This window comes from Triticum aestivum, chromosome 3B, assembly GCF_018294505.1.
Source record: "Triticum aestivum cultivar Chinese Spring chromosome 3B, IWGSC CS RefSeq v2.1, whole genome shotgun sequence".
NCBI classification, from domain to species: Eukaryota; Viridiplantae; Streptophyta; class Magnoliopsida; order Poales; family Poaceae; genus Triticum; species Triticum aestivum.
In genome coordinates this window covers 589,553,904-589,579,467 of record NC_057801.1, presented here as the reverse complement: position 1 = coordinate 589,579,467, position 25,564 = coordinate 589,553,904, and positions in this window count along the sequence as shown.

Here is a 25,564-nt window from a genome sequence, read left to right as displayed (position 1 = left end):
GATGTCAAGAAATGCCTATGAATTATTCTCTTGTTATTGAACCATTTGATGTTTGGGGCTTTGATTATATGGGACCTTTTCCTGCCTCTAATGGATATACACATATTTTAGTTACTATTGATTACGTTACTAAGTGGGTAGAAGTTATTCCAACTAGTAGTGTTGATCATAATGCCTCTATTAAGATGCTTAAAGAAGTTATTTTTCCAAGGTTTGGAGTCCCTAGATTTGTCATGACTAATGGTGGTTCACATTTTATTCATGGTTCTTTCCGTAAAATGCTTGCTAAGTATGATGTTAATCATAGAATTGCATCTCCTTATCACCCACAGTCGAGTGGTCAAGTAGAATTGAGCAATAGAGAGCTCAAATTAATTTTGCAAAAGACTGTTAATAGGTCTAGAAAGAATTGGTCCAAGAAACTTGATGATGCATTATGGGCCTATAGAACTGCATACAAAAATCCTATGGGTATTTCTCCGTATAAGATGGTTTATGGAAAAGCATGTCACTTACCTCTTGAACTTGAACATAAAGCATACTGGGCTATTAAAGAGCTCAACTATGACTTCAAACTTGCCGGTGAGAAGAGGTTATTTGAGATTATCTCACTCGATGAATGGAGAACCCAGGCCTATGAGAATGCCATGCTTTTCAAGGAAAAGGTTAAAAGATGGCATGACAAAAGGATACAAAAGCGAGAATTTAACGTAGGTGATTATGTGTTGCTATTCAACTCTCATTTAAGATTTTTTGCAGGAAAACTTCTCTCTAAATGGGAAGGTCCTTACATTATCGAGGAGGTCTATGTTCCGGTGCCATAAAAATCAACAACTTCGAAGGCACAAGTCCGAGGGTGGTGAACGCTCAAAGAATCAAACATTATATCTCAGGTAATCCTACAATGTTGAAACTAATATTATTGAGACCGTAACCCCGGAGGAATACATAAGGGACACTTTCCAGAATGTTTCAGACTCCGAAAAGGAACAGGTATGTGGTACGGTAAGTAAACCGACTCCAAAACAATTATAATGGTAATTTCTCTCAGTTTTGGAATATTTAAGAATTTTGAAAAGAAAGAAGTAATCCGGGAAGGACACGAGGCCTCCACGAAGGTGGAGGGCGCGCTGACCCTTACTGGGCGCGCCCCCTGTCTCGTGGGCACCTCGTGTGCCTCCCGGACTCTGTTTTCTTGCATATTACGTTTTTGGTCGGTTAAAATCATTATATAATCTCCCGAAGGTTTTGACCACCGTATCACGCAATTATCCTTTGTTTTCGTTTCGAGCAGTTTTTCTGACAGATCTAGAGCATCATGATGTCACCCTCCTTCGACAATGAAGACAAGGATGCTTGGTTATTGAAGATAGATCGGAAAAGAGAAGAACCTGAGGAGATCAGCAAAGATGAAGGGATCAAGAAAGTCATAGAGGATCAAGCTCCGGCGGTGGATGAAGAAAACATCCTTCAACCTTTACCTAACCTGTTTACTCCAACTGAAAATTGAAGCTTTCAAGATGATTGAGTTAGCCCGCATACAGAACAAGTATCTCACATAGGAGAATATTCTGTTGAAGAATCATATCGCCGGACTCAAGGGCATTATCCGCAAGTTGGAGGAGCTTTTACGCTCGATGTGCGATTATCCACCGCCATCATCACCACATTCATCACCTCCAAGGACATAATCACATGGGTATGGGCACTCCCCTTGGCAACTGCCAAGCTTGGGGGAGGTGCCCCGGTATCGTATCACCATCACACTCCTATCTTTACTGTTTTACTTAGTTCGATCCTTTTAGTAATATCTAGATCTAGTAGAATAAAGTTTTTGTTTGAATTAGTTTTGAGTTTTGCTTTGTGATCCTTTTATGTAATCGAGTTCATGAGCTATATATAATAAAGATTAGTGTTGAGTCAAGGGCTTTACTATCATGCCATGATCTTAAGAAAATAAAAAGAATAAAAGATTTCATATTGATCTTATGGATAGTAACGACTTCACATATAGAAAGTATGAGGCTTAAAAGTTGTTGAGAGTTGGAAAACATAGCTTTGGTCATCCTTGCAATTAATAGGAAGTAATAAGGAAGGAGAGGTTTTCACATATAAATATACTATCTTGGACATCTTTTATGATTGTGAGCACTCATTAAAGTATGACATGCTAAAGATTTGATGTTGGACAAGGAAGACAACGAAATGGTTTATGTTTTCTCACATCTCAGTTAAAGTATATTCTCATGGATCTTTCAACATGTTGAGCTTGCCTTTCCCCCTCATGCTAGCCAAAAATCCCTTGCACCAAGTAGAGATACTACTTGTGCTTCCAAATATCCTTAAACCCAGTTTTTCCATGAGAGTCCACCATATCTACCTATGGATTGAGTAAGATCCTTCAAGTAAGTTTTCATCGGTGTAGGCAATAAAAATTGCTCTCTAAATATGCATGACTTATTAGTGCGGAGAAAATAAGCTTTATACGATCTTGTTATGGAAGCAATAAAAGCGACGGACTGCATAATAAAGGTCCATATACAACTGGCAATATAAAGTGACGTTCTTTTGCATTAAGATTTTGTGCATCCAACCATAAAAGCGCATGACAACCTCTGCTTCCCTCTGCGAAGGGCCTATCTTTTACTTTATGTCTTTTACTTTATGCAAGAGTCAAGGTGATCTTCACCTTTCCCTTTTTCATTTTATCCTTTGGCAAGCACCTCGTGTTGGAAAGATTCTGATACATATATCCAATTGGATGTTCGTTAGTATGAACTATTATAGTTGACATCACCCAAAGGTGAATACGTTGGGAGGCAACATTATAAGACCCTATCTTTCTCAGTGTCCGATTAAAACCCCATAACCATAAATATTGCGTGCGTGTTAGCAATTGTAGAAGACTATATGATAGTTGAGTATGTGGAGTTGCTGAAAAGCTCTATTCTTGACTCTTTCTGATGTTATGATAAATTGCAATTGCTTCAATGACTGAGATTATAGTTTGTTAGTTCCCAATGAAGTTTATGTTCCATACTTGACATTGTGAATAGATTGTTACTTGAGCATAAGAAATCATATGACAAAATCTATATATGTTGCTGTTATAAGAATGATCATGATGCCCTCATGTCTGTATGTTATTTTTGTCGACACCTCTATCTCTAAACATGTGGGCATATTTTCGATTTCGGCTTCCGCTTGAGGACAAGCGAGGTCTAAGCTTGGGGGAGTTGATACGTCCATTTTGCATCATGATTTTATGTTAATATTTATTGCATTATGGGCTGTTATTACACATTATGTGACAATACTTATGGCTATTCTCTCTTATTTTACAAGGTTTATCATGAAGAGGGGGAATGCCGGCAGCTGGGATTCTAGCTGGAAAAGGAGCAAATATTGGAAACCTATTCTGCACAGCTCCAAAAGTCCCGCAACTCTACGAAAGTTATTTTTGGATTTAATAAGAATTATTGGGCAAAGAAAGTATTGGAGGGGGCCCACACCCTGGCCAGGAGGGTGGGGGGCACGCCCTCCCCTACTGGGCGCCCCCCTGTCTCCTGGGCCCCCTGGTGGCCCTCTAGTGCCCATCTTCTACTATATGAAGTCCCTTGTCCTGGAAAAAATCATAAGCAAGCTCACGGGACGAAACTCCACCGCCACGAGGTGGAACCTTGGCAGAACCAATCTAGGGCTCCGGCGGAGCTGTTCTACCGGGGAAACTTCCCTCTAGGAGGGGGAAATCATCACCATCGTCATCACCGACAATCCTCTCATCAGGAGGGGGTCAATCTCCATCAACATCTTCACCAGCACCATTTCCTCTCAAAACCCTAGTTCCTCTCTTGTATCGAATCTTGTGGCAAAACCACTAATTGGTACCTGTGGGTTGCTAGTAGTGTTGATTACTCCTTGTAGTTGATGCTAGTTGGTTTATTCGGTGGAAGATCATATGTTCAGATCCTTAATGCATATTAATACCCCTCTGATTATGAACGTGAATATGCTTTGTGAGTAGTTACATTTGTTCCTGAGGACATGGGTGAAGTCTTGCTATTAGTAGTCATGTGAATTTGGTATTCCTTTGATATTTTGATGAGATGTATGTTATCTCTCCTCTAGTGGTTTTATGTGAACGTCGACTACATGACACTTCACCATTATTTGGGCCTAGAGGAAGGCATTGGGAAGTAATAAGTAGATGATGGGTTGCTAGAGTGACAGAAGCTTAAACCCTAGTTTATGCGTTGCTTCGTAAGTGGCTGATTTGGATCCATATGTTTCATGCTATGGTTAGGTTTACCTTAATACTTCTTTTGTAGTTGCGGATGCTTGAAATAGGGGTTAATCATAAGTGGGATGCTTGTCCAAGTAAGGGCAGTACCCAAGCATCGTTCCACCCACATATCAAATTATCAAAGTACCGAACACGAATCATATGAGCGTGATGAAACTAGCTTGACGATAATTCCCATGTGTCCTCGGGAGCGCTTTGCTCATTATAAGAAATTGTCCAGGCTTGTCCTTTGCTACAAAAAGGATTGGGCCACCTTGCTGCACCTTATTTACTTTCAATACTTGTTACCCGTTACAAATTATCTTATCACAAAACTATCTGTTACCTACAATTTCAGTGCTTGCAAAGAATAACTTACTGAAAACCGCTTGTCATTTCCTTCTGCTCCTCGTTGGGTTCGACACTCTTACTTATCAAAAGGACTACGATAGATCCCCTATACTTGTGGGTCATCAATAGGTCCCTTGGAAATTGGCCTGAAAAGCATCCTCAATTTCCTCCCAGCTTCCTACAGAATTTCCAGGGAGGCTTTTTTGCCAGTGCCGAGCTGGTCCTTTTAGCTTGAGGGGTAAATATTTGATGGCATGGAGATCATCTCCGCGGGCCATGTGGATGTGAAGAATAAAGTCTTCTATCCAAACCGTCGGGTCCGTCGTTCCATCATACGCCTCGATATTTACGGGTTTGAACCCCTTTGGAAAATCGTGTTCCAGTACCTCATCGGTGAAGCACAGGGGGTGTGTGGCACCCTTGTATTTGGTTGTGTCGTGGGTTGGTTCCGACGGTTGCGATGTGCGGTACTGGTTCCAAGCTGGTAAATGGCTGACATATTTTGTTTGACAGTTGTGGTCCTGTGTAGGAGCACGTTCCCTGGATCCATAGATGGACCTGTTTTTGCCGGCTTTTTTGTCCAGGTACTCATGTAGATCGTGTTTCTGGTCCTGGGCCACAACCTTCCTTCCTTTTCGGGGAGGGGGTGCGGGTTTGTGTACGACATTACTAACTGCTCTGTCTCGACCACGAGGTGGTCGGTCCGGCCTGTCGGGCGTATTGTTTTTTGGCGGTATAGGCGTGATATCCTCATCGTTGAATTTGGACAGCAGCTTACGTTTAGGATAGCTCTTTGTTTGGCGGTTACCGCCATATTTTTCCTCAGTGTTTAGCATGTCGTTCCATTTTTCGTTGAGCATATCCTATGCTGCTTTAAGTCGTTGCTTCTGCTTCTTCAGGCTCCTTGCCGTGGCGCTAAGCCTTTGCTGGAGGCATTCTTGTTCTAATGGTTCTTCTGGGATGACAAATTCGTCATTGCCCAGGCTGATCTCTTCTTCAGAGATAGGTTGGTAACTGCTTTCTTTGGCATCGCTGTGGTCGGACATCATCTCCGGACTGTGTTCGCCGTCCTCTTGCCCGCCCTGCTCCAACGCTGGGTCTGCAGGGTCTTCGTTGTTTTCGGCATCGTCCAGACTGGTATTTTCTCCCGTGACGGTATTGCTGTTTTTAATATGGTGTGGCTTAGAGCGGCACCATTGACGTCGACACTTTTGTTGTGTCTCAGGAGGTTTATCCTCGACTGGATTTTCTTTGTCGTCGTTGTTTTCTTTGGGTGTATCCATCATCTATATGTCGTATGAAGAGGTGGCTGTCCAACGCCCTGTATGCGGTGGTTCTTGTTCCTCCTCGGCATCATCGTCCATACCATCGATGTCTTCGGAATCATAGTCAAGCACGTCGGTTAAGTCATCGACAGTGGCTACAAAGTGGGTGGTGCGTGGGACACAAAATTCTTCGTCGTCCGCTTCCCAATCGAGCTGGACATAGTTCGGCCGGGCGCTCCCCGACAGGGAGAGGGATTTTCATGAGCTTAGAACATCGCCAAGAGGCGAATGTCGTGGTCCTAAGACTGATAGTAGAAAGGGGGGTAGGTATGGAGAGGCAAGATCTCAGCTATGGTGAAGGTGTACACACGAGGTTTATGAGTTCAGGCCCTTCTCAGTGTAAGTAACAGCCCTACGTCTCGGTGCCCGGAGACGGTCGATTGGATTATGTGTGTGATATTACAGGGGGTGCGAACCCTTGTGCCAGAGGAGGGGGTGGCTTATATAGAGTACGCCAGGACCCCCATCACCCTCCAATACAAGGGACTTGATGTACATAAAGTGGGGGCGTTACTGGTAACGCCAGCCTTAAGTGTTGTCAATGACCTTGAAGACTACTGAGTGAATGCTTGTCCGTTGCCACGCTAAGTGACTCCTGGTCTTTGGTAGGTCGAGTGATTCTCTGGATGGTCGAGTGAAGGTAGAGAGGAGGACTCCTGAGTGACGTGACTGTCGAGTGGATTGCACTCGACATCTTTTACTGGGGGTCTCTTGCTGTCTCTTGGACTTCTTATATTCTAGGGTAGTGACCTTGGGTAGGACATATAGGTCAGGCCTATGACCCTACCCCAGGTCTGTATCCTCATCAGTAGCCCCCGAATGGATTAAGGTTCGAGTGGAAAGTAGGTTGAAGTTGAACTTGTTCTGAGCTTTGCACCATCGCGAGTGTTTTCTGCGGGATTGAAAACTCACGTTGGTACTTCAGCGTCGACTCCGTCGCCTTGATCCATTCAGTGAGTTGTCGACTAAACTTGTGACATCATGTGCCGGCGCGATTGACTGCTGTGTATCCCAGATTTCGCGGGATACGAAATTTCGGGGAAGCGCGCGGGACGGAGGGCACCGAAGCGGGCGGAACGGATAAGAAGCGATGCCTCGATTACCGCGCCGCCTTTTTTGTGACGTACGTTGCGCGCGACTGTTGCAAGATTTGACAGGATTGTCTGGTCCCACGCGTCAGTCACTCGGAAGCAACCCTTTATAAGGCGACGGGGGAGGCTACTACACTGTGCATGCCTGTTCTTCTTTCCTTTTCCTCCGCCTCTCCATCGCGCCCAGCTCTTCCGCTCTCGACGCCGCTGCTCCGTCGCCATGGTGAAGGACAAGACGGTGGCGCTAGAGTGCGCAAAGAAGGCGACAGGGGCGGCGAAAGGTAAGAAGCAGAACCGCGGGTCGTCATCACGCGCAGGGCTGCCACCGGGCTAGATCCAGGGCGATTGGATCCGGTCTTCGGTCCGGCAAGAGGACCTGGTGGAGCTAGCAAAGTCCAGGCTAATCGCCAGGGGAGTGGCAAGGCTACCGGAGGGGGAGATGGAACCGCGGCCTCAACCGGGTGAGTGTGTACTACTCGCCACTCACGTCGACCGGGGTTTTTCGCTCCCTCCGCATCCTTTCTTCCAGGGATTCCTGAATTTCTTTGGCGCTCAACTCCACCATTTTTCTCCCAACACCATCACGTATTTTGCCGCATTCGTATCGATGTGTGAGAACTTCTTAGGGTGTCGACCGCACTGGGGTCTTTTCAAACATATTTTCACCATCCGCTCCCAGTCGGTCATAAAAGCAAAGTCGAGTGACTCAAAAACCCATGTCATCCAGATGTGTGGGGGTTTAGGTATCCAAAAGAGGCATAGGAGTGCCTTCCCTGCCATGACTCTCCCTGAATCTGTTAGAGGCTAGCAGTCGACCTGGTTCTACTGCCAGGACGTTGCAGCTCCAGGCCAGTCGACTGGTCTTCCCCACTTCACATTCGACCGCGTTCAGACCCCTGCCCCTCTAGACTGCTGCTGAGAGCATGGAGACAAAGATGTTGGTGGAGAAAGTGGTCCAACTTATTAACGAGGGCGTCACTGGTCTGGACCTGCTGGAAGTGTTCCTTAGTCGACGCATCCAGACTCTTCAGGATCACGATCATCCCATGTGGTTGTACTCCGGACCGGACGACACCGCTCGGGTCCATCCAGAAGAAGTGCCGCCCAAGACCGTGGCTTTATGGCTGAGGAGCATCACAGGCAATCAGGACAACCCCAGAGGATCTAGGCGAGTCATCCCCTTCGGCGACGATAATCCGCCTGACAAGGTACGCTCTTTGTTCCGACTGCTTCACGCTTATGTTCCGACTGTACTTGATGTTGACTGACTTTTACTTGACTGCTTTGTCCTGCAGCTATTCACTGAGATGCATTCGATGCCCAACCGCGAACAAGCTTTGGAGCACGACCAGGAGGGAGAGGACAGTGCAGAGGAGAGTGGCGAGTGGGAGTCTCCGGATGAAGAGGAGGAGGAGGAGAGCGAGGAGTCGGACGATGAGGAAGAAGTCAACTCGCCACCGCGTTCTGAACGTCGATCCAAGCAGCAGCATGACCTGTCTAGCGGGCGCGGGAAGAACGTGGCTCCAAATACCAACACTCAGAAGCGCACTAGGACGTCGACCCCGGAGCCGACGGAGAAGGTGGCCAAGCATCCCAAAGTTGCTCCTCCCAAGGCTCGGAAGACTTTGCCACGGATCAAGATAGACGTCCCTGTTGCTTCGGGGTAAGTGTCTCGCTTGTGTTTACGTAGGTCGACTAAAGTTTTTGTTCTGACCAGCCGAATCATGTATCTTTCCAGTCCCACCTCTGCTGCCACTGACATGGACATCGACAAGGCACCAGGAGATGAGGAGGCCACCTCACGAGTTGGTAAGTCCATTCGACAAAGCTTCATTAAATTGAGTGGATCGCCAATCGGCAGAGTTTCTGATATTTCTCTCTTTCTGTAGTTCTGCAAGAGGTCATCATGCTCCCTGATGACGAAGAAGAAGTGCCTCTACAGGAGAGGAGGAAGAGGGGTGGGAGCTCAGGTAGGAGGAAGCATAAAGTTCAAGTCCCTCAGTCGACGCTGGCGCTTGAGGTGGTGGTCGAACGTTCCGGAGAGCTGGTTCAGACCAACGTCACATTCGCCAGCCTGCTGACGGCTGATCGTCCGTCAGGCTCGATTGCACTGACTCCTGCCGCTCCGGTGTAGCTCCACGCATCTGACCCAGCAACTACTTCGACTGCCCTACAACCATCACTCTTTGATGCGTATTAGACCCCGGACGACTCACCGAGTGCCGCTAGGGAAGCTCTTCGCCAGGAGAACCTTGTCATGGAGCAGGTGAAGCTGATGCACGAGGCTAGCCAGGTGGCTTACAACGCCAGTACTGCCCTTCAGACCAATGTTCAGGTCAGCAAAAACCCCGATTGAACTTTTGAATGTTGTTTTATATCCGATCACCCACTGGGGTGTTTCTTTCTTTAGAGTTTAGGAAATCTTCCACTCCACTCGACTTGAGTTAAGTCTTAGTAAACTTTTTGGATCAATGGGGGCACGCCGAGTGCACCCACTCGGTGTAGTCCCCGAGACCACGGTCGACTGCTTTGAGTCGACTGAGGTCTTAGAATGTACCTTTCTCTTTTTTTGAACTCATGCTGGGCAGACCCTGCTGAGTATTGTTCTGAACCAGTGGGGGCACGCTAAGTGCACCCACTAGGTGTAGTCCCCGAGACTACTATTGAATATTTGATTCGGCAGTAGTCTTAGAGTAGCTTTTCACTGTACTGTCTCTTATTTCTGTCGACTGATATATCACTCTTGCTGACTACAGAGGTCTTGTTATCTTGGAGCTCGACTTTCCGAGTTAAAAAAAAGCATATCAGCGTTGAACTTGACCTTGAACTCGCAAAGAAGAATCTCAAGACTTCTCAACAAGAGACGGCCATCATGGGAGGTAACCATTCGACTATCTTGTCAGCTTAGTAGTTCGCACTTTCCACTGTTTTTCCTTCAGTCTCTTTGAACCGAGTGACTTCACACAAGCAGATGTGCGTAGTGAAAACCGCCAACTTCAGGCTCGTATGAAGCGTGTTGTTTCTTTAGAGAGAATGAAGGAGGCTTTGGAGAAGAAGGACCTGGACCTTGCTGCTGCTCAGAAGGAAGCGCGTGAGAAGACGACGCTTGCAGACCAGAAGCTGGCTTTAGTCGACAAATTGGTGGAGGAGAACGCGAAGTTGAAGACCGCCATCTCGGACGCTAATCGGGAAGTCGAGCAACTGAAGAAGGACAAGGAGGACCTGACCACTGAAGTCAGCGGCCTCAGGACCAAGACGGGCAAGCTAGAGTCTTATCTGGAACAGCTTGCCACGAAGCTTGTCCTGAAGCTTGAAGGTATGGTCATTCGATTGGATAATCATCGTCGACTGAAATTTGTTATAATATTGTCGACTCATTGTTCTTCTCGTTGGAACAGAACTTTGTTAGGACTTTGAAGCTGAAACTTGACGGGTCGAGACAGGTCTCGACCCCATCAATTGTCCCGTGAAAGATGACATTGCGATGGACTTGCTGCAGTTGGAATCACGCTTGGATGGTGCGGTTGCTTATCTGGCTCGACTGAAGGAGGCGATGACCCGAGTGGACGCTGAACTCTGGCCTCAGGCAGAAGTTTCTCAAGACCTCGAGTCGCTGATGACTTGAATCAATCAGATTCCTCGCCGAGTGCAAGAGTAGAAGAAGTCCTCTGCTCGCTGTGGTGCTGACGTCGCCTTGTCACTGGTACGAGTGCACTGCAAGGAGGCTAAAGAAGAGAAATTGTCGGCCCTCAAGGTAGCGAACACTAAGAAGCACTCCTTCCAGATCTTCATGGACACCTTCCTCAAGGCAGCCACTCGTATTGCCGACAGCATCGATCTTGATAGCTTCTACGATCCAGCCAGTCCTTCTCCCGCCGAGTGACTGAAAAACATTATGCCTCCCCTTTATTTGCCTTGGAATGCCGAGTGATTTTGTAATCGTTAAAACTCCTTCGGGCCTGACGCCCGAGTACTTTTAATCTGTGGTTGGATTTATCTTTGAATATATTGCATTTATCTTCGAGTGAAATCCGCTCTTCTCTCAAATCAGTTTCTCTTTTCTTCGATGCAGCTTCTGAGGAAGGATCAGCGGTCGACCAGTTGGGCGAGCCTTGGGCAGCATTGATCAGCTCACTAGCAAGGCACTCAGCAATGTTCTTGACGTTCCTTTCATCAGCAAGGCACCAGCCATTGGATGGGCCTTTGATAGTGTGCACAATCTCGTCCTTCTTCTTGACGGTGCAGCCCCCCCCAGGGGGGTCGTGGTCGACCCGCACCACTCAGTGGGACCGGCAGCTCATCAACGAGGCACTCGGCAATGGTCTTGACATCTCTGAAAGTGGCTCGCCTTGGCGACACGCTCAATTTCGTTCTTCTTCTTGATGGTGCAACTCCGGAGTGGAGGTCGTGGTCGACCCGTACTTAGCTAAGTGCCCGAGCGAGAGGATCAGTCTTCACTCGGGAGGATTTTTAAAACTTAGGCGAGTACTGGACTGCAGCTAAGCCCCCGAGTGGAGGGTTGCTCACCACTCGGTAGGATTTTTCAAACTTAGGCGAGTACTGGACTGCAGCTAAGCCCCCGAGTGGGAGGATTGTTCACCACTCGGTAGGATTTTTCAAACTTAGGCGAGTACTAGACTGCAGCTAAGCCCCCGAGTGGGAGGATTGCTCACCACTCGGTAGGATTTTTAAAACTTAGGAGAGTACTGGACTGCAGCTAAGCCTCCGAGTGGGAGGATTGCTCACCACTCGGTAGGACTTTTCAAACTTAGGTGACTACTAGACTGCAGCTAAGCATTCGAGTGGGAAGATTTGCTCCCACAATCTCGTCCTTCTTCTTGACGGTCCAGTCCCGGGGGGGGGCATGGCCGACCCGTACCGTTTGGTAGGACTTTTTAAACTTAGGTGAGTACTGGACTGCAGCTAAGCCTCCGAGTGGGAGGATTGCTCACCACTCGGTAGGATTTTTCAATCTTAGGCGAGTACTGGACTGCATCTAAGCCCCCGAGTGAGAGGCAGACTCACCACTCGGTAGGATTTTTCATCACTTAGGCGAGTACTGGACTGCAGCTAAGCCCCCGAGTGAGAGGCAGACTCATCACTCGGTAGGATTTTCTCTTCAACTTAGGCGAAACAGATTCGTAGCTAAGCCCCCGAGTGAGTGGCAGACTCATCACTCAGTAGGATTTTTCATCACTTAGGCGAGTACTGGACTACAGCTAAGCCCACGAGTGAGAGGCAGACTCATCACTCGGTAGGATTTTCTCTTCAACTTAGGCGAAACAGATTCGCAGCTAAGCCCCCGAGTGAGAGGCAGACTCATCACTCGGTAGGATTTTTCATCACTTAGGTGAGTACTGGACTGCAGCTAAGCCCCCCGAGTGAGAGGCAGACTCACCACTCGGTAGGATTTCCTCTTCAACTTAAGCAAAACAGGTTCGCAGCTAAGGCAACATGTAAAAAATAAACAACAATCATTCGGAAGACTGTAAAATTATGTCTTTTGATAACCAAACTAAAAGGTACTTCTTATTACATCTCATCAGTCTAAATACTTAAGAGTAAAAAGGGCGGAGCAGTTCCGCATTCCAAGCGCGTGGTTCATCTTTGTTGTGCTCGATGTTGAAGAGACGATATGCTCCATTGTGGAGCACTTTGGTGACGACGAAAGGGCCTTCCCAAGTAGGAGTGAGCTTATGTGGGTTCTGCTGGTCCACTCGGAGAACTAGGTCTCCTTCTTGAAATGTCCGACCCCTTACATTTCTGGCATGGAATCGACGTAGGTCTTGCTGATAAATGGTCGACCGGATCAAGGCCATCTCTCTTCTTCCAGGAGATCGATTGCATCTTGCCGAGCCTGCTCTGCTTTCTCTTCTGAGAAGAGTTCAACTCGGGGTGCGTTGTGGAGCAAATCACTCAGGAGTACGGCTTCGACTCCGTAGATTAAGAAGAACGGAGTCCGTCTAGTCGACCGATTAGGAGTTGTCCTCAATCCCCAAAGCATTGATGGGAGCTCATCAACCCAAGCTCCTGCTACATGCTTGAGGTCACGCATCAACCGGGGTTTTAGTCCTTTGAGAATCAATGCATTCGCTCGCTCACCCTGCCCATTCGACTGAGGATGGGCGACCGACGCGTAATCGACCCTCGTGCCTTGGGAAGCGCAAAAGGCTCTGAATTCATCAGAGTCGAAGTTAATGATCCGTTGTCCGTGATGATGCTATGCGGAACACCATATCTGAATATCAATTCTCTGATGAAACTCACAGCAGTAATTGCTTTAAGGTTTTTAATGGGATTGTCTTTAATCCACTTGGTAAACTTGTCGACTGCCACTAGCACATGGGTAAATCCGCTCCTGCCGGTCCTTAGAGGTCCAACCATGTCCAATCCCCAAACAGCAAAAGGCCAGACGAGTGGAATAGTCTTCAAAGCTGATGCGGGTTTATGGGACATCTTGGAGTAAAACTGGCATCCTTCACACTTGTCCACTATTTCTTTTGCCATCTCATTGGCACGTGGCCAGTAAAATCCGGCTCGGTATGCTTTGGCCACGATGGTCCGAGAGGACGCATGGTGACCACAGGTCCCCGAGTGAATATCATTAAGGATCATTCGGCCTTCTTCTGGCGTGACGCACTTCTGGCAGACCCTAGTTACACTTTCTCTGAACAACTGACCTCTCATCATGGTAAAGGCTTTAGACCATCGGACAATCTGTCGGGCCTCTTCTTCATCCTCTGGAAGTTCTTTCCTAAGAATGTATGCAATGTACGACACTGTCCAGTCGGGGGTGATGACCAAAACCTCCATGACCAAGTTGACCACGGCTGGGACTTTGACTTCAGTCGGATCTGTGGCGCTCTTGGGCTGTGGTGACTCTTTAGTGAAAGGATCCTCCTGAACTGAAGGTGGATGAATATGTTCCAAGAACACATTACAGGGAATGGCCTCTCGTTTTGAACCTATCATTGCCAACTCATCTGCAACTTGATTTTGCAGTCGAGGTATATGGTGAAGCTCCAACCCTTCAAACTTCTTTTCCAGCTTTCTTACTGCATTGCAATAACCAGTCATGGCCGGGCTCCTGACATCCCATTCCTTCATCACTTGATTAACCACCAAATCTGAGTCGACGTAGACCATAAGGCGACGGACGCTGATTGAAATGGCCATACGCAACCCGTATAAAAGTGCTTCATATTCCGCTTCATTATTGGAGGAATCAAAATGGATTTGGAGAACATAGCTAAGCCTATCTCCATGGGGGGATACCAATACTACCCCAGCACCCGAACCATTCAGCATCTTGGAGCCATCAAAGAACATAGTCCAATGCTCCAAGTGAACTTGAGTCGGCAATTGCTGTTCAATCCACTCGGCAAGGAAATCTGCGATTGCTTGGAACTTGATAGCCTTCTTTGCCTCAAACTTGATATCCAAGGGAAGGAGTTCAATCGCCCATTTTGCCACTTGACCAGTTGCATCTCTGTTATTCAGAATTTCAGATAGTGGTGCATCTTTGACGACCATAATGGAGTGATCAGAGAAATAATGTGCAACCTTCTTCATGGTCATGTGTATTCCATAGACAAGCTTCTGATAATGTGGATATCGTTGCTTGGATGGAGTCAAAACTTCAGAGAGATAGTAAACTGGGCGCTGAACCTTGTAAGATTTTCCTTCCTCTACTCGCTCGACCGTGAGTACTGTACTGACAACTTGTCCAGTGGCTGCAATGTAAATCAGTAAAGGCTCTTTGCTGATTGGCGCAGCGAGCACCGGCTGGGTGGACAGTAGGGTTTTGAGCTCTGCAAACGCTGCATCAGCTTCCCTAGTCCACTCTGTTGGATTTCGGGTTCCGGCAGACCCTCTAGATTCGAACGCTGGGGTGTGCGCAGAGATTTCGCCCACTGCCTACCTGCACCTCACCGCCTCGCTATGATCTAAGCAATCAAAGGAACAACACAAGAGACACAGGGTTATACTGGTTCAGGCCACCATTGTGGTGTAATACCCTACTCCAGTGTGTGGTGTGGTGGATTGCCTCTTGGGCTGATGATGAACAATACAAGGAAGAACAGCCTCGCGAGGGTCTGTTCTTGGCTGTTGCGATGAACTACTAGGGGGAGTTCAGTCGCTCTTTCTACTGGCTTCCGGATGAGGATCCGATTCCATTCGATCCATCTACCTTGTTGGTGGCTAGTCCTATTTATAGGCAAAGGCCCTGGGCCTCTTCCCAAATATTAAGCGGAAAGGGAGCCAACAATTGGCAATTTTGAAGGGGAACATCTAGTACACTTATCCTGACTAAAGTTGGTCCTCTCCTGTCAAAGGCTCTGACGATGACGCCTTCCTGAGCTCCGCGATGACATCCTTCCTGCCGTTGCGACGGTCTTGGTATTGTTGCACCGAAATGGATGCCTTTGCTTGATGCTCTCACCTGCGCTTGCTCCCTTTGCACCAAAGAGGAAAGGAGGACACTGTGCGCCCTGGCGCCCGCCGGGCGCCCTTGGTCATCATGGCTTGCGTCATGGGCACCTCGTGAGGTACCCCGCCTTGATCTCTCTGCCTTCTCGCGAGCCAGCCTGACGAGGCCGTTCCTGAGGAAGCCTCCTATCATCCGCCCCGCGAGGCTTGGCCCCTCGCGAGGGTCTTGAGCTCGTGCTGATGAAGATGGGCCGCGCTGGGCCACCCCTTGAGCCACGCCGCAGGCCGCAGGCAGGCAAGTCTGGGGACCCCCGTTCCCAGAACGCCGACAATAGCCCCCGGGCCCAAGGCGCGCCCGGACTTGGCTGAGCAGAGAAGCGAAGGGGCAAGTGTGAAGCGTCGTGGGCCCTAACAGCCTGCGGCCTCGGGCGCCGCGTGGCGGTTGATTGGTCATGGGTGCCTCAGCAAGTGCGTGAATCGACAAAAGAGCGGCATCTGCCTAGGCTTTGCTTCCCTTGCTTCCTCCGGCCATTGCCCAGATCCCCTTTCTTGCGCCCTTCCTTTCTGCCTCCGAAATCTTCAGATCTACTTCGACCGCGCGCCCTAGCAAGACATGGCGCCTCACCAGACCCCGGCCGAAGCTTGGTACTCGCCCGCCTTGGACTCGCCGAACGTGTCGGAGGCGAGCCTTGCCCGGGTGCACCGGATGGTGGCGGCGCAAGGCATCAACGGGGCGAAGGTGTTCAAGGTCGGCTCCACCCTTCCTGAGGGCCAAGGGAGCACCTTCTATCCGCTCTTTGTAAGCACTATTGCTGCCGGTGTGGTGCCTCCCTTTTCTGAGTTTTTCTTCTCCGTCTTTCGCCATTACGACCTGCAAGCTCTGCATCTCCACCCCAACTCCGTTCTTCTTCTGGCGATCTTCGCCTACTATTGTGAGGCTCACGTCAGAGTGCAGCCCTCAGTGGCCTTGCTGCGCCACTACTTCTCCCTCCGGCCCTCTCGCGGTGCCATCTCTGCATGCGCGAGCTTTGTCGCGTATGGCGGCTCCAACGCCATCTCGAAGCCCGGGAAGAGGATTGAGGGCTTCAGGAGCAAGTGGTTCATGGTAGATGCTGGGCGCATCCACCCTCGGCTGATTTTGCCCACGGACCAGCCCACGAGCTCCGATGATTGGTCTCGCGCGGAACTTGTGGACCCTCGTGCGAAGCCGGTGTTGGAGAAGATGGACGCAGATCTGAGGCCGGGCAACATGACAGCGGCGAAGCTGACTGGTGCGTCGCTCCTGAGGGAGTTCCTGGAGCACCAGGTGGCCCTGCTTCATAAGTACTCACTTCCGTTGTGGAGGCCCCGCCTGAGCCCCGCAGTCTTGGCCGACGAAGATTTGGCCGTGGTCCTCCAATCTTTGGTCGAAGGAGACGTGGTGAGGCTCGAGGGCGCCCTGTACCCTTGTTCCTTTGAGATGATTGGGAGAAGGTGGTGGACTCCATGCCCGTCTTCAATGGGGATGGGCCCGTGCCCACGGAGGTTCTCGAGGACCCGGCGGCCCTGGCGACGGTGAATGTGTCCTCCGGCGACTCCAGCGAAGAAGAGGAAGAAGAGGAGCGGGAAGGGGGGCTGACTCCGAGGCTATCGACGGGGAGTCGAGAGCGCCTCTCCCCCGGCGCGGGTCCCGCGCTCTTTGCTTCTTGCCGAGCCACGATGAGGATGATGACGAGCGGGGCGGCGAGAGCTTGCCCCCAATCTCGAAGAAGGCCAGGACTGGGCTGGTCCCCCTCGGGTCTGCCCCGGCTCCGAGGCGATCCGCAGACGTGCCTCCTGCTTCCGAGCCTCTCGAGGCTGATCCCAGTAGCCGGCTCTCGGGCTTCAAGTATGGCCGGAGGTTGCTCGAGCTCGCGAGCGGCGACCAGTAAGTGCTTGATTCTTGTCTTGTTCCTTTCTTTGTCATTGAGGCTTGATGTCTGTATCTCTTGGCTAGGCTGGCGCCTACGGCGAAGAAACTGAAGGGGGCTCCTGAGGTTCCGTCTAGGGCAGCGCCTCTGCCCACGAAAGAAGGTGGCTGCAAGGCACGGGCCTCTCCTACCCGGTCGTCCTCGCGAGGCCTGGTGGAGCTGGCTGGGGCGAGCTCAGCCCCCATGGCCCAAGCAACTCCTGAGGTATCCTTGCCTGATGCCATCGCCACAGCTTTTGGGGCGCAGCAGGTCCTGCATCAGGATGTTGTGGTTACGCTGCCGTCCTCTCCTCCTACTCCACCAATTGCTGTCTCTCCAACTCCTTCCACTGTCCTGGATCGCGCTGCTGCTGAACTGGACCAGCTGCGGAAAGATCTTCTGGGCGCCGACCCTCGCTTGGTGGTCGGGCGCTTGGAGCTGGCTTCTGGCTGGATTCGCCCTGATGCTTCGATTCGAGTGGCGCTGGTTCAGGCCTCGACGGCCTGCGACGAGCAGAAGCAGGCCGTCCTTGGGGCGAAGGCCGCTCGAGACGCCGCCTTGGGGGAGGCGGTTGATGCCCGAGGTCGCTGCAAGGCGCTGGAGAGCGAACTACAGGGCCTGCGGGACCAGCTTGCCGAGGAGGTCCGCATCCGCCAAGAGAAGGAAGAAGACATGAAGGCTCGCGAGGCGGGCATCAAGGACCGAGACGCCAAGCTTAACAAGCGCCATGACCGCCTGGGCACACTGGAGCAGGAGTTGGAGGCGTGGAAGGTCGAGCTGGACGGTAAGGCGCAGGTCCTTGCTGAGGACCGCGAGGCCTTCACGGAGATGGAGGTGAAGGCTCGCAGCTTGCTAAAGTCGCTCTAGGACAGCGGCCTGGAAAGCCCGCTGGCCGGCGCCGAGGACGGCCCCGCCAAGCTGCTCCCCTTCCTGGTCCGTGCTCTTGAAGATGTCACCCTTGGCCTTGGCCCTACGGCTGAGGCCGAGGCGCGTGTCCTGTCTTCTCCAGCGCTGACGCGGGTCCTTACCCACGTCTACCTTCGCGATCCCAACGTCGACCTCGACGGCCTACTGGAGACAGTGAGCGGCGAGCTTGCCGCTGCCGCTGCTGAGGCCGTGAAGGGTCGTGTGGAGGCTCTGCTGTCGAAGTTCCGGGCCTTCAGCACCAAGCCGAAGCGAGGCGCTGCGGGTCCTGCGGCTCCACGAGACGAACCCGCTCCGCGCAGCTCCGCCGCCAACAAATGACTCCGTCGTGGCTCCTGTCCTGCTTTCAGCTTATGCAACATGCATCATGCCTCGGGGAGGCGTTTAAACTTGTGTTTAGTGTCGTGATAACAGTTATGGACTCTAATATCTGCTTTTGAATTCCTTGAAATTTGCGCTCTTCCTACTTGCTTATGTTCTACGCCGGCAGAGCCCGGCCCCGCGCATACCTCAGCCGCCGTTAGCCCCGACCGGAAACCAGGACGGGACCAAGGAGTGAGGGGCTATGTGACAAGTTAGGCTCCTGAGTCGCGATGCTCAGGAGTCCCCCTTGGCGCACGAACAACAAGTAGGGAGGTGAGATGTGCGGGTGAATCTACCATTCTACGTTTGTAGAGCCCGGCCCCGCGCATACCTCAACCATTGTTAGCCTTTCGGAACTAAGGAGTGAGGGGCTACGTGACCAGTTAGGCTACTGAGTCGCGATGCTTAGGAGTCCCCCTTGACGCTCAAACGGCCTTCGTACCTTGGCTCCGCTCGGGGAGAGACGCGCGACGAACTAGGCCCAAGGGGCCTGGCTGGGTAGCGTGCATCTAGGCGTGACCCAGGCGCAACCCCCGTGCCTAGCCCCCTCGCGCGGCACTCCCGACGGGAGGCATTGCGATGAGGCCAGACACTGAGCTTTGGGCTCCCGAGGTTGATGCGGCCGGGGGCCACCCTCAGTTGTTTATCACCAGCGCGGAGCATAGCGCTTCCGTATGTGTACGGGCATAGCCGCTCCTCGGCAGTGTTGTCAGCCAGCGCGGAGCATGGTGCTTCCACCTGTGCGTGGGAGGGGGCTCCCCTCCGGGAGGAGCCCCCGGGGCGTGTACAGCCCCGCCCTGACACGTGGCCGGAACGGTAGGGCATGAGGAGGTGTATCTAGGCACCCGTGAGCCAGCGCGGGACTCATAGGGCCCTACCTCAAGGTGGGTTGCGCCTGGCACTGGGCCTTAACTTGAGATGTGTTCCTGCAAATTTGGCTAGATGCCGATGCTCTATGTCCTCGGGTCCCGGCCCTCGAGCGGGTCTCAGCCGTCGCTGGTTTGCCAGGTCGCGATGCCATGGACAAAGCCAGAGGGTGAGGGCTGGAGAGCTAGTAGGAGCCCTGAGTCGCGATGCTCAGGTACCCCCCCCCCTTTAACGCGCAAGCTTGGTTAGATGCCGACGCTCTACGTCCTCGGGTCCCGGCCCTCGAGTGGGTCTCAGCCATCGCTGGTTTTCCAGGTCGCGATGCCGTGGACAAAGCCAGAGGTTGAGGGCTAGAGATCCAGCAGGAGCCCTGAGTCGCGATGCTCAGGTACCCCCCCTTTAACGTGCAAGAGACCGACATGAAGGAAGAAGAGGTGCCGCGGACAGGCATCAAATAACAAGCATGATGGGTCGAATGCATGTCCTGAAAATAAACGCAAGAGGGGTACATGCCGTTGGGTCTGACCCGAGCGACTTGGGGACGATGCAGCCCGAGGGGCGCCCCCAACAAAGTAAGCTAGGAACATAAAGTAAAAAGGGGACACATGCCACAGGGACGGACCCACGCGGCCTGGGAATAATGCAGCCCTAGGGGCACTCCCAGCTGGAAACTAAACTTGAAAGATGTCACCTGATAGTGTTGACGACGAAGGGGTGTTGAAGTAGCGGACGTCGTGGGCTGCGGAAGCCGGTCTTCACGAGCCCCCAGGCCCAGGAGCCACGGGAGGTTCCGGAGGCGATGGTGGCTCCTCGCGAACCGTCTCCATCTCTGCCAGGACTGCGGAACGCCTGGCCTCCTGAGCCTCTATGATGCTTCTCATGAGGCGCTGGCGCACAGTAGCCGCGTTCGGCAAGCCGTAGGGCATGCGAACGTGGCTGTGGGGTGGGCCTTCGCAGCGCCCCACGCGTGAGGGCCAGAAGCACTCCTGAGAGGCGGCTCGGTTGAGCCCTGGGATGTCGATGCAGACGCGCAGCCCACCATCCTCGCCTGGATGGGGAGCTGCGGCGGGTAAGCGGTGGCTGCCACTCATGACTCTTGACTCCTGCAACTCCTGTGTGATCTAACTGATAAACTCCTGAGGGTTTGGCCCTCCTTGACTTGCTCCTTCCTGAGGGAAATGTGTTTTGAAACACGCCTCCAAGTGGTGCCCAAGCACCTCCCTTGTGATCTTAGCAAGGTCGGTGGCCCTCCAAGAGGGAGCCCCCGAGCCCTGCTTGAGGAGGGCGTCGGGCGCGCCTTCCTATGCGATAGAACAAGGTGCCCCCTGAGCAGGCGCAGACCCTGAAGGGCCTGCCTCCTGAGGGGTCGGGCCTGGCGATGTCTTCTTCTTCTTGGGAGTGGTCTCAGGGAGCCTCCCGCTCCCGCGATCTGGGTCTTCAAGTGATGCAGCCTGAAAAGCTCGTTCCGGGGAGCACACTGCGTCTCTTTCTTCACAAGGCACCGTGATGACTCCACCGCTTCCTGGCATCTTGAGGACGTTGCAGCCGTGATGAGTCACGGCCATGAACTTGGCGAGAGCTGGGTAGCCGAGGATGGCGTTGTACGGCAAGCGAATGTGGGCGACGTCGAAGTCGATGAGATCAGTGCGGTAGTTGATGTGCACCCCGAAGGTGACATGGAGGCGGACCTGCCCAATTGGAACTGTGGAGCCGTCGGTGACTCCAGAGAAAGGCTTGGTTGGCTGAAGCTGATCGTAAGGCACTTGGAGATTGTTGAATGTCTCTACGGACAGGACGTTGAGCCCTACCCCGCCGTCGATGAGGGTCCTGGTGACTTGCACGTTGCTGATGACTGTGGAGCAAAGCATCGGGAGGACTCCGGCTGTGGCTGCGCACTTGAGCTGATCCGCTGAGCTGAACGTGATGGCGCACGCCGACCACCTGAGGGGGCGCATGGCTTCAAGCTTGGGGAGGACTGCATTCACTTCGCGGGCGAACTGCATGAAGATGCGTTGAGAGGCTGGGGCTTGAGCTCCGCCCAGGATGCAGGCGATCGTGCACGGCTCCTGGAAGCCCCCAGCCCCCTCGTCCTGATCATGGTCCTCGTTCCTCCTTGGCTGCGGCGGCAGTGGAGGGAGGCCTGCGTTTCCTTGCGGATGATCCTCGCGAGGCTGATCCCTCCAGTCTCCCTCACGAGGCTGATCCTGCCAGCGATCCTCATGAGGTCGGTCGCGCCACCCTTGGCGAGGGCCGCGGTCTTCCCAGCGCCCTGCGTTCCTTCCTCCTCCTCGGCCATAGCCTCGATCGTTGCGGTCGGGGCGTCGGCCGATCCTTCCTTCTCGCATGGCTCGGAGCTCTTGGCATTCGTTGGTGTTGTGGGTGTGGAGGTCATGGTACACATAGTACCGGCTGCCCTTGAAAGACTCGGGATGATCTTTGCCCCACTTGGTGTCTGGTTCTGCCGCGAGCACGGCAGCCCCCTTGCGCTTCATGTCCTTGGCCTTGGATTTCTTCTCTTCTGGGTCTGCGGCTGGCAGCTCGAGGAGGGAAAGGCGCCCTTCTTCAGCCCTGGCGCACTTGGTCGCCAAGTTGAACAGCTCCAAGGAAGTGCACAAATCTTCATGCATCGCCAGCTCCTCCTTCATCTTGACGTCACGCACACCGTCGGAGAAGGCTGAGATGATGGCCTCCTCGGTCACCTTGGGAATCTTGAGGCATGCATTATTGAAGTGCTGGATGTACTTCTGTAGGGTCTCCCCTGGTTGCTGCTTGATGCAGCGCATGTCGCTCACGGCAGGTGGCCGGTTGCGAGTACCTTGGAAGTTGGCGATGAAACGGGTGCGCATCTGGTCCCAGGAGGAGATCGTGCCTGGAGCCAGGTTCAGGAGCCAGGTGCGGGTCCCGTCCTTGAGCACCATGGGAAACCAGTTCGCCATGACCTTCTCGTCCCCATTGGCGGCTTCCATGCCCAGCTCGTAGAGCTGGAGGAACTCCACAGGGTCGGCCGTGCCATCGTAGCAAGGAGGCAGGTCTGGCTTGAACTTGCAGGGCCACGCGACGCTGCGCAGCTTGGTGGTGAAGGTGCGGCAGCCTGCTGTGGCCACGGAAGGCCTCTGGTGATGAGGAGCTTGGTCTTGTAGGGCCCCATGTGCTGCAGCTGGGAGCAGCGTGGGGTCTTGGCATGCTGGAATAGGAGCGTGGTCGCGATGGGCCGGAGCGAGGAGCACTCGCGCAGCTTCTTGGGGACGAGGGACCTCTTGGCAGATCTGCTCTTGCTGCACTAGCACCGGACGGAGCGGGTTCCGTCCAGGGGCCATGCGACTTGGGGCCAGGGCGCCTTCTTGAGGGGGAGGCGGCTGAGGCGCCCCTGGAGCTTCATTGCCCGCACAGGACGGGGCGCGGTGCAACGAGAAGGACGGTGCGGGGGAGCCCCCTGCGGCGCGGACGAGCCCGGCGACGCGGTCGAGCCACTCTTCGTAGACGTCGTCGACTGGGCGGTAGCGCAGGAGCTTGTTTGCCGCGATGAGTGCAGCTCGAGCCTCCATGGCCGCGCGGGGGGCGCGGGACGAAGAACCAGCTCGGGCGAGTGAGGGCGTAGCAGTGCGACCGTCTCGCCTCATGGACGGATGCTGGGACGATGCTTGCTGCTCGTTCCCCGCCGGGCCGGTGGCGGCGTTGACGGTAGGCGACGGGGAACGGTGGGGGTGGCCGCCGACGGGGGCCGTATGGGCGAAGCGGGAAGCGAGAGCGGCTCGGCGCTCGACGCGAGCCCGGCGGGCGTCTGACATGGACGCGATGGTCGATGAAGAACAGGGCGGTGGAAGACGAATTCCGGCGCACCCCTACCTGGCGCGCCAAATGTCGGATTTCGGGTTCTGGCAGACCCTCTAGATTCGAACACTGGGGTGCGCGCGGAGATTTCGCCCACTGCCTACCTGCACCTCACCGCCTCGTTGTGATCTAAGCAATCAAAGGAACAACACAAGAGACACAGGGTTATACTGGTTCAGGCCACCATTGTGGTGTAATACCCTACTCCAGTGTGTGGTGTGGTGGATTGCCTCTTGGGCTGATGATGAACAATACAAGGAAGAATAGCCTCGCGAGGGTCTGTTCTTGGTTGTTGCGATGAACTACTAGGGGGAGTTCAGTCGCTCTTTCTACTGGCTTCCGGATGAGGATCCTATTCCATCTGATCCCTCTACCTTGTGGATGGCTAGTCCTATTTATAGGCAAAGGCCCTGGGCCTCTTCCCAAATATTGAGCGGGAAGGGCGCCAACAATTGGCCATTTTGAAGGGGAACATCTAGTACACTTATCTTGACTAAAGTTGGTCCTCGCCTGTCAAAGGCTCTGACGATGATGCCTTCCTGGGCTCCACGATGACATCCTTCCTGTCGTTGCGATGGTCTTGGTCTTGTTGCACCGAAATGGATGCCTTTGCTTCATGCTCTCGCCTGCGCTTGCTCCCTTTGCACCAAAGAGGAAAGGAGGACACTGCGTGGGCTGGCGCCCGCCTGGCGCCCTTGGTCGTCATGGCTTGCGTCATGGGCACCTCGTGAGGTACCCCGCCTTGATCTCTCCGCCTCCTCGCGAGCTAGCCTGACGAGGCCATTCCTGAGGAAGCCTCCTGTCGTCCACCCCGCGAGGCTTGGCCCCTCACGAGGGTCTTGAGCTCGTGCTGATGAAGATGGGCCGCGCTGGGCCACCCCTTGAGCCACGCCGCAGGCCGCAGGCAGGCAAGTCTGGGGACCCCGTTCCCAGAACGCCGACACACTCGAACTTATCAGATTTCGTCATCAGTCGGTAAAGAGGCAAGGCCTTTTCACCGAGACGAGAAATGAATCGACTCAAGGCGGCCAAACAACTAGTCAGCTTCTGAACATCATGCACTCGCACAGGGCCCTTCATTCGGAGGATGGTATCAACTTTTTATGGATTGGCGTCGATCCCTCATTCGGAAACGAGAAAACCGAGTAACTTTCCTCCTGGAACTTTGAATGTTCATTTTGACGGATTAAGCTTGATATCGTACCTTCTTAGGTTGGCAAAGGTTTCTGCAAGGTCAGTCAATAGGTCGGAACCTTTGCGAGACTTGACCACAATGTCATCCATGTATGCTTCCACATTCCGACTGATTTGAGTGAGCAGGCACTTCTGAATCATTCTCATGAATGTGGCTCCGGCATTTTTAAGACCAAATGGCATGGTGACATAGCAAAAGCGCCCGAATGGGGTGATGAAAGCCGTTTTTATTTCGTCAGGACCATACAGTCGGATCTGATGATACCCGGAATATGCATCTAAGAAAGACAAGCGCTCACACCCCGCAGTCGAGTCAACAATCTGATCGATGCAAGGGAGAGGGAAGTGATATTTCAGGAAGGCCCGATTGATATGCTTGAAATCAATGCACATACGAAGTGAATCATCCTTCTTAGGGACCATGACTACGTTGGCAAGCCACTCGGAGTGGTAGATCTCACGGATGAACTCTGCTGCTAGCTGCCGAGCCACTTCCTCGCCAATTGCTTTCCTCTTCTGCACGGCGGACCGCCGAAGGTGCTCTTTGACGGGTTTTACCTTGGGGTCGACACGCAAACGGCGCTCATCCAGTCCCCTGGGTACACCTGGCATGTCAGAGGGTTTCCATGCAAAGATGTCCCAGTTCTCACGGAGGAACTGGATGAGCGCTTCTTCCTATTTGCTGTCGAGTGTTGTTGATATACGAGTCGGTGCGGCATTGGGATCGGTCGGGTGAATATGAATTGGCTTCATTTCACCAGTCGGCTGAAATGCAGAATCTATAGCAGGCTTCTTGGCTCGGAGCAAATCACTCGGATCTGCATTCTTTTGATACTCTTGGAATTCAACTGCTGCCATCTGCGCATCGGCAATTTTGGAACCTTTCTAGAAGCATTCCTGTGCTTTCTGCCGATTGCCAGTAACTGTGATCACACCTTTGGGGCCAGGCATCTTCAACTTGAGATACACGTAACATGG